This window comes from Protopterus annectens, chromosome 3.part0 (genome assembly GCF_019279795.1).
Source record: "Protopterus annectens isolate FY-2018-M chromosome 3.part0, PAN1.0, whole genome shotgun sequence".
In the NCBI taxonomy this organism is placed as follows: Eukaryota; Metazoa; Chordata; order Ceratodontiformes; family Protopteridae; genus Protopterus; species Protopterus annectens.
In genome coordinates this window covers 354,300,637-354,315,898 of record NC_056731.1, presented here as the reverse complement: position 1 = coordinate 354,315,898, position 15,262 = coordinate 354,300,637, and positions in this window count along the sequence as shown.

Genomic DNA, 15,262 nt, shown 5'->3' with positions numbered 1-15,262 from the left:
AAAATTAAAATTTATATATATATACGGGTTCCATTCAGAATTTCAAAACTCAAAACTTCGAATTTCATATGATTGAAGATCTTATGTTCAAAGTTTCAAAACTTAGAAATACTGAACGGAGATCAGCATGTAGCGCGGACTGGGAGATTTCCCTTGGCCTTGCTGTAGTGCGATCTCGGAGTTGGTATATTTAAGTTGCTGGGGGTGTGGGGGGCAGGGGGGCTCATACACATGTTTTAGTGTGGGTGGTGTTTTTTGGGGGGTTTCACGATTTTAAGATTCCAAAATCTCTAGATTCTGAACTCGATATTCTGAAACTCGAGATTTTGGGATTTCAGAATTTCGTAGTGAACCCATATATATATATATATATATATATATATATATATATATATATATATATATATATATATATATATATATATATATATATATATATATATATGTATACATATACACACACATTGTCTTATATATTTCTTGATTTGTAATTGGAGCTTTGCTGCTCAGGCCTCCACTGAAAATGGTTTTTGACCCAGAAGACTTTCCCAGTCAATGAATGTCAATAAATAATAAATAAAAAATAAATACTGTTGTTTGACTGTGGTCTGTTTAAAAAAAAATAAGATAAAAGTTGAACAAAAGAGAAGAAATGGTCCCACATTTGACAAGTGTGTAAGGGCTTTAGGTCCAGGAAGGGATTTAAATATTGTTGGTGGGTGGTTTAGGTAGTTTATTTGGTAAGGTGCTTCACAGCTGGTATTCTGACACTTGAACTGGTTCGGAATTAATATTTCAGTGTTCAAAACATGCACTCCTTTAAATCTCATATTTTCAGTGTTATATTGCTGCTTTCTTACAATGCAGTGGCCGTTTTGATGTGTTCCCCCTCAGCTGAAGCTGTGATTGGCTTTTCACAGGTTCTGACCAATGTAGAGTAACGGGTGCAGTTGTCCATTCATGGTGCACTGCTAACTGTAAGTGGAGTGGGACCGCACCTCTTAACGGTACAACTTTTTGCAGGATGCCTACATGTTTGCCTCATATTTTGACCATTATGTATAAAATGATGGCTCTCGAGGGGGTAGGTCTAGCATGTCATTTAAGTCTGAATTCACTAAATAAATAAAGACTTGAGGTCAGGTTTCATATCCTTTGGAAAATGCATGGTAGCACAAAAGCTGCTGTTCTAGCAACTTCCTAAGATTACGAAAGCAGTATTTGTAATTTGTCCCTGTTTCTGGGCCCTTGTCTTCCAATTACTTTTTGGCTTTGTCTGAGTTGCTTGTGCTAGAGGTTGAGAGGTATGTGTAGGAAGGGCAGGCGGGATTGGCCGTTGGCCGGGCATGTGTATAGCATGGTCAATGACATGGGGGGGCATAGCTCTCACTGGTACAGGTTTTCAAAGAATCTCCTGAATTTTGCCTCATATTTTGGTGTCAGGTGCACTCAGTAAATATTAACATTCATAGTTTCAATATTTTCAATATTTTCATTAATGACTTTTCCCACTCTATCCCCTTTGCAAATATTATTCAATATGCGGATGACTCCACAATCATCTGTGCTGCCTCATCCATCCCAGCTCTTCTAAAACTTACTCAAGATGCCTTCTCCATCAAAGAACAATGGATGAAAGACAACCATCTTGCTCTCAATGCTGCTAAAACTAAACTTATGATATTTACCCCCTCCAAAACTAATAACCTTGATAGAAATTTATTCTCCATCACCAGCCAAAATAACACATCTCTTGAGCTGGTGTCTGAAGCCAAACTACTAGGGGTCCAAATTGATGACAAGCTCAAATTCAACTCCCACCTACTACTAAATATAAAAAAAACCCACCAAAAACTGGGCATGCTCTACCGTCACAATCGGTTCCTCACCTCAACTACCAGAATTACTCTCTCTACCACATTTATCCTTCCCTCCCTTCTCTATGGTGCCCCTCTTCTAACAAACCTACAATCTTCTCTGAAAACCAAACTGTCCTCTTGTTACAATAAAATAGCTAGATTCGCCACCAGTAACAAATCATCTATCCATCACTGTGAACCTCTCGATAAACTCAACTGGCTAGAGCTTCCCAACTACCTCTCCTACACTCAGCTCACCTATGCACATAAACTCATTTTCCAGCCATCCCTCTGTCCCTCTCTCTCATCTACCTTCAAAATGCATCAAACTCAAAGACTTTTAAGATCTAACAATCAAAACCTCATAGAAGTTTACAGACCCCTACACCCTCCAGGACAAAACCTCCTGTCCTTCTCACTAGCACGCCTATGGAACTCCCTTCCCCCCTTCATTCGTACAATTGCTAGCCTGCCATACTTTAAAAAATCACTACACTCTCATCTAACATCCTCATGGGAATGCTCCTGTTCACATCCCTCATAACCTACTCTCTACTCCCAACACTTTTTCCTCTTTCCTTTTCTCAAATCCTAGCTAGCAAATTCATGCTTGCTTCTAGCATACAACTCCTTATTTGTACCCAGGAATTCTTAATAAAAAAAAAAAAAAAAACTACTTCTCTTTTGGTATTTTTGCCTGTATTACTTGTTTGATATTTTTTGGCCTAACTTATAACCGGAATTTCTACAATGTTTTTCTCTATAATCCTCATGTAAACTGTGTGTGTAACATAATCTTTGTATAATCTGTATGTGTAATATAATCTTTGTATAATCTGTATGTGGAGCTTTTCTCCCCAGGACTCCATTGAAAACGGGTTCTTTAGGCCCAATGGACTATCCTGGTTAAACAACTGCAAATAAATAAATAAATAAATAAATAAATTTGAGTTTCAGGCTTAATACCCTTCAGGAAATCCATGCTAAATCAAAATGCGCTATTCTATAACTTTCTAAGTTTGTAGGAGTAATACTTACAAACGTGCCCCTATTGAAGTCCTTTGTTCCCCTAAATTATTTATGGTCTTGCCCAGATTTCTTGCTTTAAGATGTTGACAGGTATGCAGGGGGTAGGTGTGCTGTTAGGCAGGGGAGATTTCAAAAAAAAAAAGAAAAGGGAAAAATAATAATATATAATAAAAGAAAATGGTGGTGCTGCGGTAGCGTTGTCACCTCACAGTAAGACGCTGTCCGGTTCGATTCTCAGCTAGAGCGTCTTCTGCGTGGAGACATGCGTGAATGGGCGTACCTTCGTTGAAGGTTGTGCGTCAGGGCTGGTAACTCGGCACGTAAAAATCAACTACCAATCATTAGCGGACCGGAGTTCCGCTGTGGCGACCCCTAACCGGGAAAAGCCGAAAGACACAACAACAACAACATAGGTGAAGAGAAACAAAAGGAAAAGGGTTAGTGTTGAAGGGAGGGGAGCAGAGATAGGATGGCAAGGAAAGCTAAGATACATTTCGTATGCTCTTAGATGGCTGATTACATTTAAATTTTTTTTGTAGGTCACATCATTTATTGGATTCGACTAGTAGGTGCTTCTGGAGCAGATGGTGGAGGTGCAGACATTGCAACAAAGATGGGCAGACATTGTATTATAGGCTGAAGAACTGGTTTGAGATTTGCCTAGCAATGAGACTCTGGTGCCTGAAGAACAGGGCAACTCCAGTCAGAAGTGGAAAAGGCAGTGAAGGGCAAGCAGGAGGCAGAGGGATGAGAGCATGTCAGTCGAGAGATGCGGTCATATTGGAGGCTCCAGCCATTAGAATGGTGTATACTGATATGTTGATGGAAGGATCGGTAGACATATCAGACTCAGGGTGAGTGGGGAATAGTTTGGGTTTAGGTACTGAGGGGTCATGTCAGGAACCTGGAAAACCTGCAAGTGGCTTGGGAGGCTGACATAGATTTGGTGGGGAGTGACATGTTCTAGGTGTGGCTGTTACTTGGGTGGGTAGGTTTATGTGGAGGTAGTTCGGTATCATCTGTTGCGGGGTCAGATTTGCACCTGCAGGAAGTGGGTTCGAATTTTGGGTTTTGGCCTAATGATTGGTTAGCTACACAGGTCCTGGGGTAAGGGAGTGGGGCAGTATTTTTGATCCCTCATATGCCTTCCTCAGTTAAAAAAGATCTGGAAAGAGGAGTATATCAATATTTTTGATTTAATTGATACAGAGGGGATTTAGCAATTGTTGGAATCAGAAACTGCAAATAGCAGATATCTCTTGGCAGCTTTAGTGGCCTTGAGGTGAAGGAGAGTTGGTTGCTTGCAACTGAAAACTTGAGAAAATTGGGTGTTGGGCTTTGTGTAATATATGGCAGTTTGGTTGGAAAAAGATAGCTCCTCGGCCCTTCCACTCTTGGAATATTTTCTTACTATCTGAGAGGCACAATGGCTATGGGCTGGTAACTCTTGGTTATGGTATGATCAGAGGATTTGTAAGTGGAAAGTGGTGGATCAGTCCCTGTGTTGGTCAGTGAGGCTCACTGACATATAACTGGCCACTATGATGTATAGCTTTGGTGTAGTTAGCAGAGGGGTAAGGTAGGAGGAGAATGGGTGGGGGTGTGTTGAGCCTTTAATGTAGGGAGGTGCTTGTGGGTGGCATGTACGTTCTTGCACACTTGTTCAAAGTGTGCAGGTATACATCCAGTGGAGCAGTGTGGCCAGAGGGAAGGTAATGTGGCCAGTTGTCAGCTGATTTGAGTGGTTATTGTCTTTATTCCGGGGATTCCAAAGTATGCCAGATTTAAGGAATTTTTGTGGGCAGAGAAGGGGTGTCCCTTCAGGGGAGAAGAGGAAGACCTGGGGACACATTCTCCCTTTAAGGTGCAGTTGTTGTGGCTCATGCCCCAGCAATTTCCTGATATGACAGTTGTGGAGGAATTAATTAACAGATTCCTTGCGGATTTTCTGTTAAATCAAAGATGGAAGGGGATGGAGTAGTCCATAAGAACTTGCGATCAGTGTGGGGGTGGAAGATCTTTTGGAAGTTGTGGTGGAGAAGAAGTGGTGGGTGGGTAGGGTATTGGGCCCTTTTGACAGCACACCCCTTTGGCAGTTTTAAAGTCTTGACACTGGGCTTGGTTCCTAAGAAGACAGCTGGTGAATTTGGGATGATTCACCCTTTATCTTACCTGGAGGGGAGTTCCATTAATGATTGCATTTCAGTAGAGGATGTTACGCTGAGTTATCCATTTTTGGATGATGCGCTGCAGGTCATTCAGGGAATTTGAAGATCCATGGTTAGTGAAGGTGGATACTGAATCTGCATTTCAACTTTTGCCAGTATGGGAGGAAGAGTGGCCATTGTTGGGCATGGTGGATGGGAACACGTTTTATTTTCACAAGACTATGCCAGTGGGATGCTTGGTAGCTTGCGTTACTTTTGAGAGGTTTAGCATGGCTCTACATTGTATATGGCAGCAGCGGGTGGGCACTCAGAGAGTGGTTTATTACCTGGATTTTCTCATAGTAGGTTAGGAGTATGGGGAACATTGGAAGTTATGCATTTGTTTTTGGCAATGTGTGAAGAACTGGGGGATGTATTGGTGAGGCAGAAGTTGGAAGGTCCAGCTAAGTCATTGGATTTCTTGGGTTTACTAGTAATTGTGGAACATGGATTATTTTGTCTACCATGGGAGAAGATAACCTGTTTGAAGGCAAAGATTGGATGGGTGAAGTCCATGGATAAAGTGCAGGTTAAGGATGTCATGGAGCTTTTAGGGCTTTTGAATTTTGCATGTCCGGCAGTTCACCTGGATCTTACTTTCTTTATGTCCATCACCTTTTTGTTGAAAAGGGGAAAAGGCAAACATCACTGGGTAAGAACTGGTAAGTTGTCATGGGTGGATTTAACTCTTCTGTTGGTCCTTTTTGGAGCAGTTTAATGTAGTTTCCTTTTGGCAGCCAGACTGAGTTGGTCAAGGGGATTTGCAACTGTTTACAGATGCAGCAGGGGGTACTGGAATGGGTGGGGGTGGGGATGAATGGTTTACAGCTCATTGGCTGGTAGAGTGGAATGAGGATTGAAAGAAGGCGTTGATGCTGATTTGGGCTGCGTCTGTGGTTTGTCAGGAGTGGTTGAGGGGAAAGGGGGTTATATTTCATTCGGACAATATTGCAGTGGTTCAGATTTTACAGGTGAAGACTGCAAAGTCTGAATGGTTACTGTTAGTTTAGCGTAAGTTGGTTTTGCAGAGTTTGCTGATTGATATTTCTTTTACAGGTGTAGATGTAGCAGGCGCCAGGAATTTGCTTGCAGACAGTTTGTCTCGCTTTCAGTTTTCCAGGTTTCAACAGTTAGCTCCAAGGGCAGTGGAATAACCAAATGCAGTGCCAGATGAAGTATGGTGAATTGGGACAAAGTGACCAGGTGGTTGGTACAGCAGTCGTTGGGCATATGGTAGGGCATTGCATGATTTTGATAGATTTATTTTACAGCTAGCTGCCTGAAAAGGAGGGAGTCTGGTCAGGCAAACTATTATTGCAATATTTGGCCTGGGCTTGGGTACATGGTAAGGCACTGCAGTCAGTTTAGGTGGATTTGGCCTCAGTCAGTATATTTCCTCAGGTGACAGGGTTATGTGATTTCACTAAGTCCTGGACGGTTGGGAGTATGTTGAAAGGATGGGTAGAGTGGATTGTATGAACTTTTATTGCAGAGTTTAACTTTGGTGACTGGAGATTCATTTCATTATGTTTTATGGGTGACCTTAAACATACGGATATATTATGGTGCATTTAGAGTGTCAGAATTGTTAGGGCCATTGGTTTGTGAGGACATTATGATATTGTCTGTGGCAGTGAATATTTGGTTCCATAGATCTAAAATGCATCAAGTAGGGAAAGGCATGCAGATTTTTCTGGGGAAAGATAGGTATGATTAGATATGTCCAGTGGCTTGGGCTAGGAAATTATTAGTGTCCCATATGGAGAGCCCTCATGATTTGGTTTTCTGGTGAAGATGGGGTAAAGTGATAATGGGTAGTCAATTTATATATGTAATTAGGAGGGTATTTCAGTGTATGAGTTTTGTGAGAGAGAGGCTTTCCACCCATTCCTTTAGCATGGGTAGGGCTTTGGATTTAGTGAGGGAAGGTAGGTTAGTCGAGGTCATTAAGAGGGTGGGGTGATTGTCTTCAAATGCCTTTTTGTCTTATACTAGATAATTGGGTAATGAAGTTGGTTATTATTAATTTTTTTTTCAGTAAAGGAGATTGTCATTTTAGTTCATTCATATATTTATTGGTTGGCAAAGAGGGTTGCAGTTAGGACCAGTTGCACTGAATTAAGTTTGCATTGCTTTGGGTGGAGAGTCAGATGGCATGCTATTAAAGGCCTCAGGTGGAATCAGCTCATGCATGAGTTGGCAAGTATACAATCGCGGATGGGGATTCCTTGAGTATTGGTGGTACATCTTGCAGATAATGACTTGGGTATAATTCAGAAATGGCAATTGGTGGATTGGATAAGGCAGAATTAGGTTGTTTTGAAGAAGTTATATCCGGGTATGTGCATTGTGTGATCTGAGATAATACCTCATTTATTTGAGAAGCATGCTACTAGTTTTATGCCATTACAACAGGCACGGCAATTTGTTAATTATAGTTTGGCAAGGCAACTGGTTGGTTTGGGTATGCAGATGATAGAGCATAGCGACTTTGATGAAGGGACCCAGTATGTTTCAGAGATGATGGGGTGCACCTGAATTAATCTGATTTAGAGCTGTTTAATCTACACTTAGGTTTATTTTTTGAGGGTTTAGGACAAATTCTGCAATGGGTGAGGGGAAACAGCCTGGGTCAGGCTGGTGGGCAGAGAAGAGGAGCAGGCTTGCCCCTCTTCTGTTCTCCCTCTGGTGTTGGGGTTGATGTAAGTAATTTTGGGGGTGAAATTGAGCAGCCAGAAGCTGTTTGATTAATAAGAATAAGTGAGTGGAGATGAAGACACTTCTTATTCGGGCAGGGTGAGAAGAGATATGCTGCCCTGATGAATGGTTAAAGGATGTTTTGTTGTGATTAATAAATTGAAATGATGCAGTAAAGTCACAATGACAGACTGTAGAAACCATTAAAAGCTTCAAAGATGCAATTAAAGAGCATTGTTTTACTGACTCTAGCTGCAGCTGCTACCATGATGATGGTTAAGTAACTTTCATCCCATATCATGAATAATATAGCAAGTTTAAGAAACTTTTCTAAGCCTATTAATGTATCATCGTATATACACATATATTTCACATTCATAAAGAAGATCATGCATTATATGTATGTATGCTTTTCTTGGCTTTCGTTTTATGTATTTGTTTATTTATTGAATGTTTTCTCTCTTAATGTACTCTGACTGGATCCTTTAATCTTGCCCCATGTATATTGAATCTTTCCATTAATGTTCTGAATTTTACTCTGCACTCATTCTGCATGTAATTTTTTTGATCAGAAAGACCATGATGTATTTTCTGTTTTTTGAACTGGGTGGTGGCTGAAAAGGGTCAGTTGACCAGTCCTCTTAACCAGTGAACAAATAGTAAATAATAAATAAGGGCAGTAGGACAGTGAAAAGCAAGTGAAGGGACTAATGTTATGTGCTGAGCTTCTGCCATGCCAAAATGCACATAACAGAAATAAGAGCAAGAGCAAACAACAAATACACCACCATTTTGAAAAGGCTTCAGGTAAAGTGTCACAAAGTATGTGTTGTAACATGTTACTTTTCTTGTCTATCACACAGAGTTCTGTTATCTCCATTGGAAAGACCTGAAAATTAGGACACAGCATTCTAAAGCACTGCTACTACAGAATCAGGTGATAGCGGCCTTGTGTGTGTTTAGAGTAGAAATACTTAAAATGGCAGTATGTCCTGGTCAGTTATACTTCCATCGTATACTATATAGGATAGTGTGGTCAGTGTAATCTGTGAAGTACGTATAATTATGGGTAAAAGATAATGCAAAAACAAAAAAAAATTGACAGAAAAATACTTTCTGCATAAAGATTTTCAAATTTAATAACAGAAAAAAGACCACAGTTGAAAATGGTTAAACACAGTCAGACAAACTCAGTAAACAAAAGCAAAATAAAATAAAAAGTAAAATGAGAAAAAATTGAGTGAAAAAGGTTCCATGTAGGTGGAAAAGTCAGTGTGAGAGTAATTGCCCTTGTGGGGCATTTTAAGCCTAGCCAATGATCCCATTTGAGAAGTAAACCTATACTTTGTGTTTACCTTAACCATTATGCTAACCCCTGACTCAAAAGAAAGAAGGTAAAATTGCCGACTAATGCTAGAAGGTATAAAAAGGTATGACTAAGACAATGATTCAAAAACATTAATATATTGAACTATAAAAAAGGGAATGATAGATTACACAACAACCAAACTGTTCAAATTCTTTGAATATTACTTATTAAAGTATGTTGGTAAATGAGTCATATTCATATGAGAGTTAGGCACAGTATTACCAGGGGTCACTGTATCCCTGTGACTTACCAAATCTCGCATCATTAAAGGAGTAACTAAGGCTGAGCTATGATGAGCTCAGGTACACATATTTACTTCTCCTTCTCATAATAACAACACTTGTGAAATTAGAAAACATGCATTTTTCTGGGGGAAACCCCCCTGTACTCCCCCACTCTCCATATCTGTTTCCCAAGGACCCTCAGTATTAACAGTTTGTCTGGGCATTGGTTCCAAAGCACAGAGGCATAAAAACATAACTACACCCTAGGCTCAACTACTGGAACAAGCAATTGTGAGACTGGGCAGGGAAGAGAGTAGGAGAGGATGATCATTAAAATGGAGGACACTGGACCTTAGCAGTGCATTATTTTAGTTGTCAGAATATCATGGTGATAGCATAGCTTAAAACATTGACAATTTGTGAGACTGGAGAAGCAGCATTATTAGTTTTATTTATCTTTGTAAGGGGTTTTTCACCCCTCCCTTAATCCCCCTGTCTCCAGCTTAAAAAAATATAGGTGTAGGGGGATGAAATGAGACAGCTGCCCTCTTTTATTATGACCAAAACTAAGGAAATCATCTGCCTACTTTTATTTTTGTGCACACATTTTCAATCTGTCACTGTATCTAAGTAAAAATAACAGCATTCCAAGTGGGGGAAAAGTATCATTAGTTATCTGTTTGTTACCTAGCAGTTTATCTGTTAACTATTGTACTAACTGAGCTGCCCAAGTGAAGGGAAGAAATGTAGTTAGCAAGCAACAGTATACAACTCTGAGAGAACACAAAAACAATTTAGAAGGACAAAGACACAAACGAGGGACATTTTAAAAAAAAAATATTTCTCTATTTATCTTTCTGTTTATTTATTTATTTATTTGTATTACTATTTATTAACCAGGTATGCAGGTTTGTCTGAAGACCCTTATCAGTCACAACCTGGGCTTGAGTTAAAAACAAAACTTCTTTACAGTGAAATAACATTGCACAGTACGTCTTAGCAATACATACATAGCAGTATTCACAAAGTCATGTTGGACTATAAGGAAAACTATGTGAAATATATATATATATATATATATATATATATATATATATATATATATATATATATATATATAAACAGTATTTACGGAGACATGCTGGGTTGTAATGAAATGTTATTTACTACTGAAATTCATATGTACCAATTTGAAAAAATAAATAGTTTACTAACCTCTTGTTATATAAAGCAGGGGTATTGGCTTGTTAACCATTTTCTCTAAACAATTGCATCTTTTTTTCATTGATAAGGTGGATACATGGTGCTTTTTTGAATTCTCCAAGTGTAGTCAGGATTCTGATTTCTTCTGGTGTTTGATTCTAAGTTGTAGGTCCTACAAAAAAGAAGGCCTTTTCATCTAGTGTACTTTTAAATTGTGGACCCGTGAACATGAAGTCATTGTCCTGGCTATATCTTGGGGGGGGGCTAAGGCAAAGTCTGGATTTCAGTGGTAGTCAGCAACCTAAATTTAAAAGACAGCTAAAGAGATATGCATTCCTTACATTATCTGTAAGCCAATGCATCCTGAAAATGAGGTCATGGTGATGAGTCTGGGAATTTGATTACTGCCCAAATCTGAAAATGGTATTTTCAGTGATTTGCAGTCTTAGGGCATTGAATGATGAGTGCATGGTCAGTAGGGATAGGCAGTATTTAAGTTTGGGAAGCAGCATATTCTTCACTAGAGCCTTCCTAACTACTGAAGAAATTAGGTTTGCAATTTTATTGCACAGTTTGGGTTGAGATACAACTCTGTTTGTGATGATATTAACATAATTAGTAAATGTAAGTATTTATATTCAGGCACACTAGGGATTGAAATACTGAGACTGTTTTAAGGATGATATGGGTTACTCTTAACACTTTAATCTTATTTCACATAAAAATTTAATAGAATGACAGGTTTTATATCATTATGTACTTTCTGAGCAATAACAAGTATGAAACTATAATGACAGACTGTAATCTGTAATCCACAATGATTTACTGGAAAATCAATGATTCGATGAGGGACATGGCAAAGATATGAGATAAAATCGGGGATTTTTCTTCAAAATTCTGTTCAGTTCTATGGTGTAGTGATGAGTGGAACCCTAAGATAGAGGAGGTGGGGATTTCAGTAGGATGGAGTAAAAGTTAATAACAATTGCTAAGCCTATAAAAGGTGGTAATAAAGAACAGTGGATCTTGTGCAGTATGTTATTCACTATTTTGGATCTGCACTTATACAAGGTCTAGTGTTCATCATTACAGTCAGGTAGATGATGGTGGCTCACCCATCCTGGGGGGAGAAGCAACTTAGCTCACTACATTGGTGACACCTGCAGGAATGCAGGGGTATCACCACAGTATGAACAGCGGAGTTCACCAGTGCTCCAACCAGTATCCCACGTGGTTGGGAGGTTGTTCATGTGCAGAACCTCACATGCACTTCTCAAGGCAGCAGAGCATGCGGTTGGCCGAGTGGGTGGGGATAGAAGATTCTGCAGGATCTACAGACTGTCCATCTCCCTAACAGCCATCTATTACCTCCACTGGGGAATGAGTGAGCTATGGGGTCCTTCCCGTAATGTAGAAACAAATGGGTCATTCTGGTGCAAGAAGAGGAGAGCGATTGGGCCAATCCTGTTGAACAAAAACAAAAAATAAAACTTGTCTGGGTCTGGGCAGTAGTACAGAGGGTTAAGACTATCCACTGTTAATGAGATTCATCCTGCTGCCCACAGTCTGTTCCTTCAACCTCTTTTTTTCTTAAGTGTAACTGAAAAAACTCACATAGACCACACATAGGTTGAGTCTGAAAAAGGAGTGTATGGATCAGTGTTCTGCCCTGGTTAACATATGTAGATAATTCATGAATAACAAGGCATTAAGAGCACGCCTTTTGTGCGACCACTGTGTGTTCCTTCCTAAATTTCTAATGTTCTCTCTCTTTTTTAATTTTTTTTTTTTGTCTTTTCTATGGCCTTTATGCATTAATTTCCTGTAGGTTAGTATATATTTATAGATTTTTCAAAGAGACAGGCCAAACTGTTCACTCAGGAGCTTTGTATTGCCTGTTTTAAGGTATTTCATGATTTAGACTTCATTTTTGCTCTGATCATCACCAGTTTGGGTAACCCCCTCCATACTGATAACTGATCCTGTAGCTATGGTTTCCATTGCTCTGTCTGGCTTATGTGCTGATGTGGGATTTACAGCATGTCGTGCCATAACTGTGTGCACAGTACCACTGACATGATCATGAATTTCTTAGAGGTTCAGCACCATTGCCTTGACTGTACTATATGATCCACCTGCATCCACGCTGTTTTTTAATGATTGTAACTATGTTATGCTCATCCTTTGATGTACCTGTATCTACAAAACCAATTAAAGTGTCCAGTCTCTGATGTCCTCAGTCTTTTAAACTGCCTGCATTCATGGAGTTGTTTCCTTTATCCAGATCCTGTAGCATGTTCTATCCTTTAACCTGCCTGTATCCACAGAGCTTTTTATTCTGTACATGTCTGTGATGTACTTAGTTCTTTACCTACCTGCATTTATGCAGCTGTTTAATCTGACTAGGTCTGTGATGTGCTCAGCCTTTTAACCTACCCACATTTATGCAGCTGTTTAACACAACTAGCTTTGTGATATGCTCAGCCTTTTAACCTACCTGCATTTATGCAGCTATTTAATATGTCCTGGTCTGTGATGTGCTCGTCCCTTTGACTGCTCATGTAGGCTGCATTCAATGGCTATCTTATCTGTCTCAGATTTACTTCTGTGGTCTAACTTTGATGCATTTACAGTAAATGTTCCTTTGCTGGCACTGCATGTTTTTATTAATCACATCGACTGGTATGAAAACAGGGCTGTATTAATGGAGTTTAGAATGCAATTCTGGGTGTGTTAATGCTTGTTACCATCCCGGACAAGCAACATAATAATGTAATTCATGGTGCACTGGAGTTATATTGGAAATGGAAAAAATATGTATGTTGTAACACAACTCCTGCATAATCAGCTCACTATAGCAAGCTTGTTAAAATGGTGTGCTTCCTTGTGAAGTCTGCTGTTCTAAAACATGAACCACTGTCAACAGGGGAAAATAAATGCATTGAGAAAGTGAAAAGCTTTGTTTCAGGGGGTTCTGATAAAAGTAGGACATCTTAAAAGTTGCATTGTTTTTATTTCTGGTAAACGTGAGAGGGCAATACTGTCATTCAGAAAACTAATTATTTTCATTCTAGTGAATTAAAATAGCAGTAGTAATTGTAAGCAGTTTCAGTAAGCATTTAGTTATAGTAGAATTAGACAGGGGACCTAATATATTTCTCAGCAAACGTTGTAATGTGTACTACCAAGAGTGTAAAGTAGATGCACTCATTAATGAGTACCCTATATCAAAATGTGTGTGTGTTTTGTTTAAATAAGTTAGTCATAGAAAATCAAAAGAAAAAAACAAACACAAACAGCTGGACATCCTTATTTGTGGATTAGTAATAGAAAAGGTATTGAATATGCTTTCTCATTTTGGATTAGTTTTGTAGATGCAGTGATACAATTATTCTTAATACATCCTGTGCTCAGTGTTTCTTTCACTGTACATATTTAATGACAATAAATACTACCTTTTAAAGTTTAAACAGGTTTGAATTCATAAAAGAGAAGATGTATGCTATAACTTACAAGCAGAAAGGTCAAGAGTATGGTAGAGTGTTATAGAAACCCTGGCAGGTACAAGTGGATGAGTTGTGTAGAACCTTTTCAGGAGAGGAGATTTAGATGTTTGGACAACATTACCAAAAAAAGTAGTTCTGCTCCTCTATTAGAAACAGTTCAGTAAGAATTAGATTTTCAGTGAATCTGAGGTTACATGATTCTCTAAATTGTACAATAACATTCACAAAGGCAAGAAAAAATAATGAAATAAGCGTGGACTGGATTTCATTGATAAAGGCATACAGGGCTATTCAGACTTATTTTTTTATAATTGTATTTCTAGCTACAGAGAAAACCCTAATACCTCAATTAATTAAAAGTAAAAGCTATCAAAAATAACTAGTAACACAAAGATTGAATCGATTCAAAGTCATAGTGTACGTCAGTATAAAATAAAAGTTATTGGAGGATACAGTTTATATTGAATAATCCTTTGTTCTTTCAGTGTCTATAATGATCTCTGTACAAAACAAAATAAAAAAATAAGACTTCACTCTTGGTGTTTATACTTTATCATACACTTTATAGATATGTCTACATTTCATGTCTGTATGTCACTTTATTTCCAGTCATTTTGCATTACGTTATGTGCAACATTATTACAAAATCCACTTTGTGCTTGTCAACTCATATATTTCATGTGGCTGCCCTGCATATAAAATATCCTGGCTGCCAATATTATGTGGAATTTTGACGATGGGACAGAAGAATCTAATGATCAAAGACAAGATATATTACTGGTGGAGATAAATCTTCTTCTGAGTGCATTGCACTTGTTGGATACCATGGTCTTTCTTATCTCATTTGTCATTAGCTTATTTAATATGAAAAAGCTCAAAATCTGTTAATGGAATTCCTGTCTTTTTATATTAGTCAGTTTGTCAGTATTATAAGTTGCAACTTGTGTGATTTTACATAGCCTTATAAATATACTTACATGCCTTTGCATGACTAACTATTGTGTAATTTTTGTGTCTTTGTGTGTGTGTGTGTGGGGGGGGTGATGATTCTTAGCAAGTCCTGTGGCTCGGTTCATGGCTAAAACAGGAGAGTTGCAACCAATGTATTTAAACTCTGTCACCAAGAGCAAAAAATACATGTGACAGGATGTTATGATACTTTGGCACT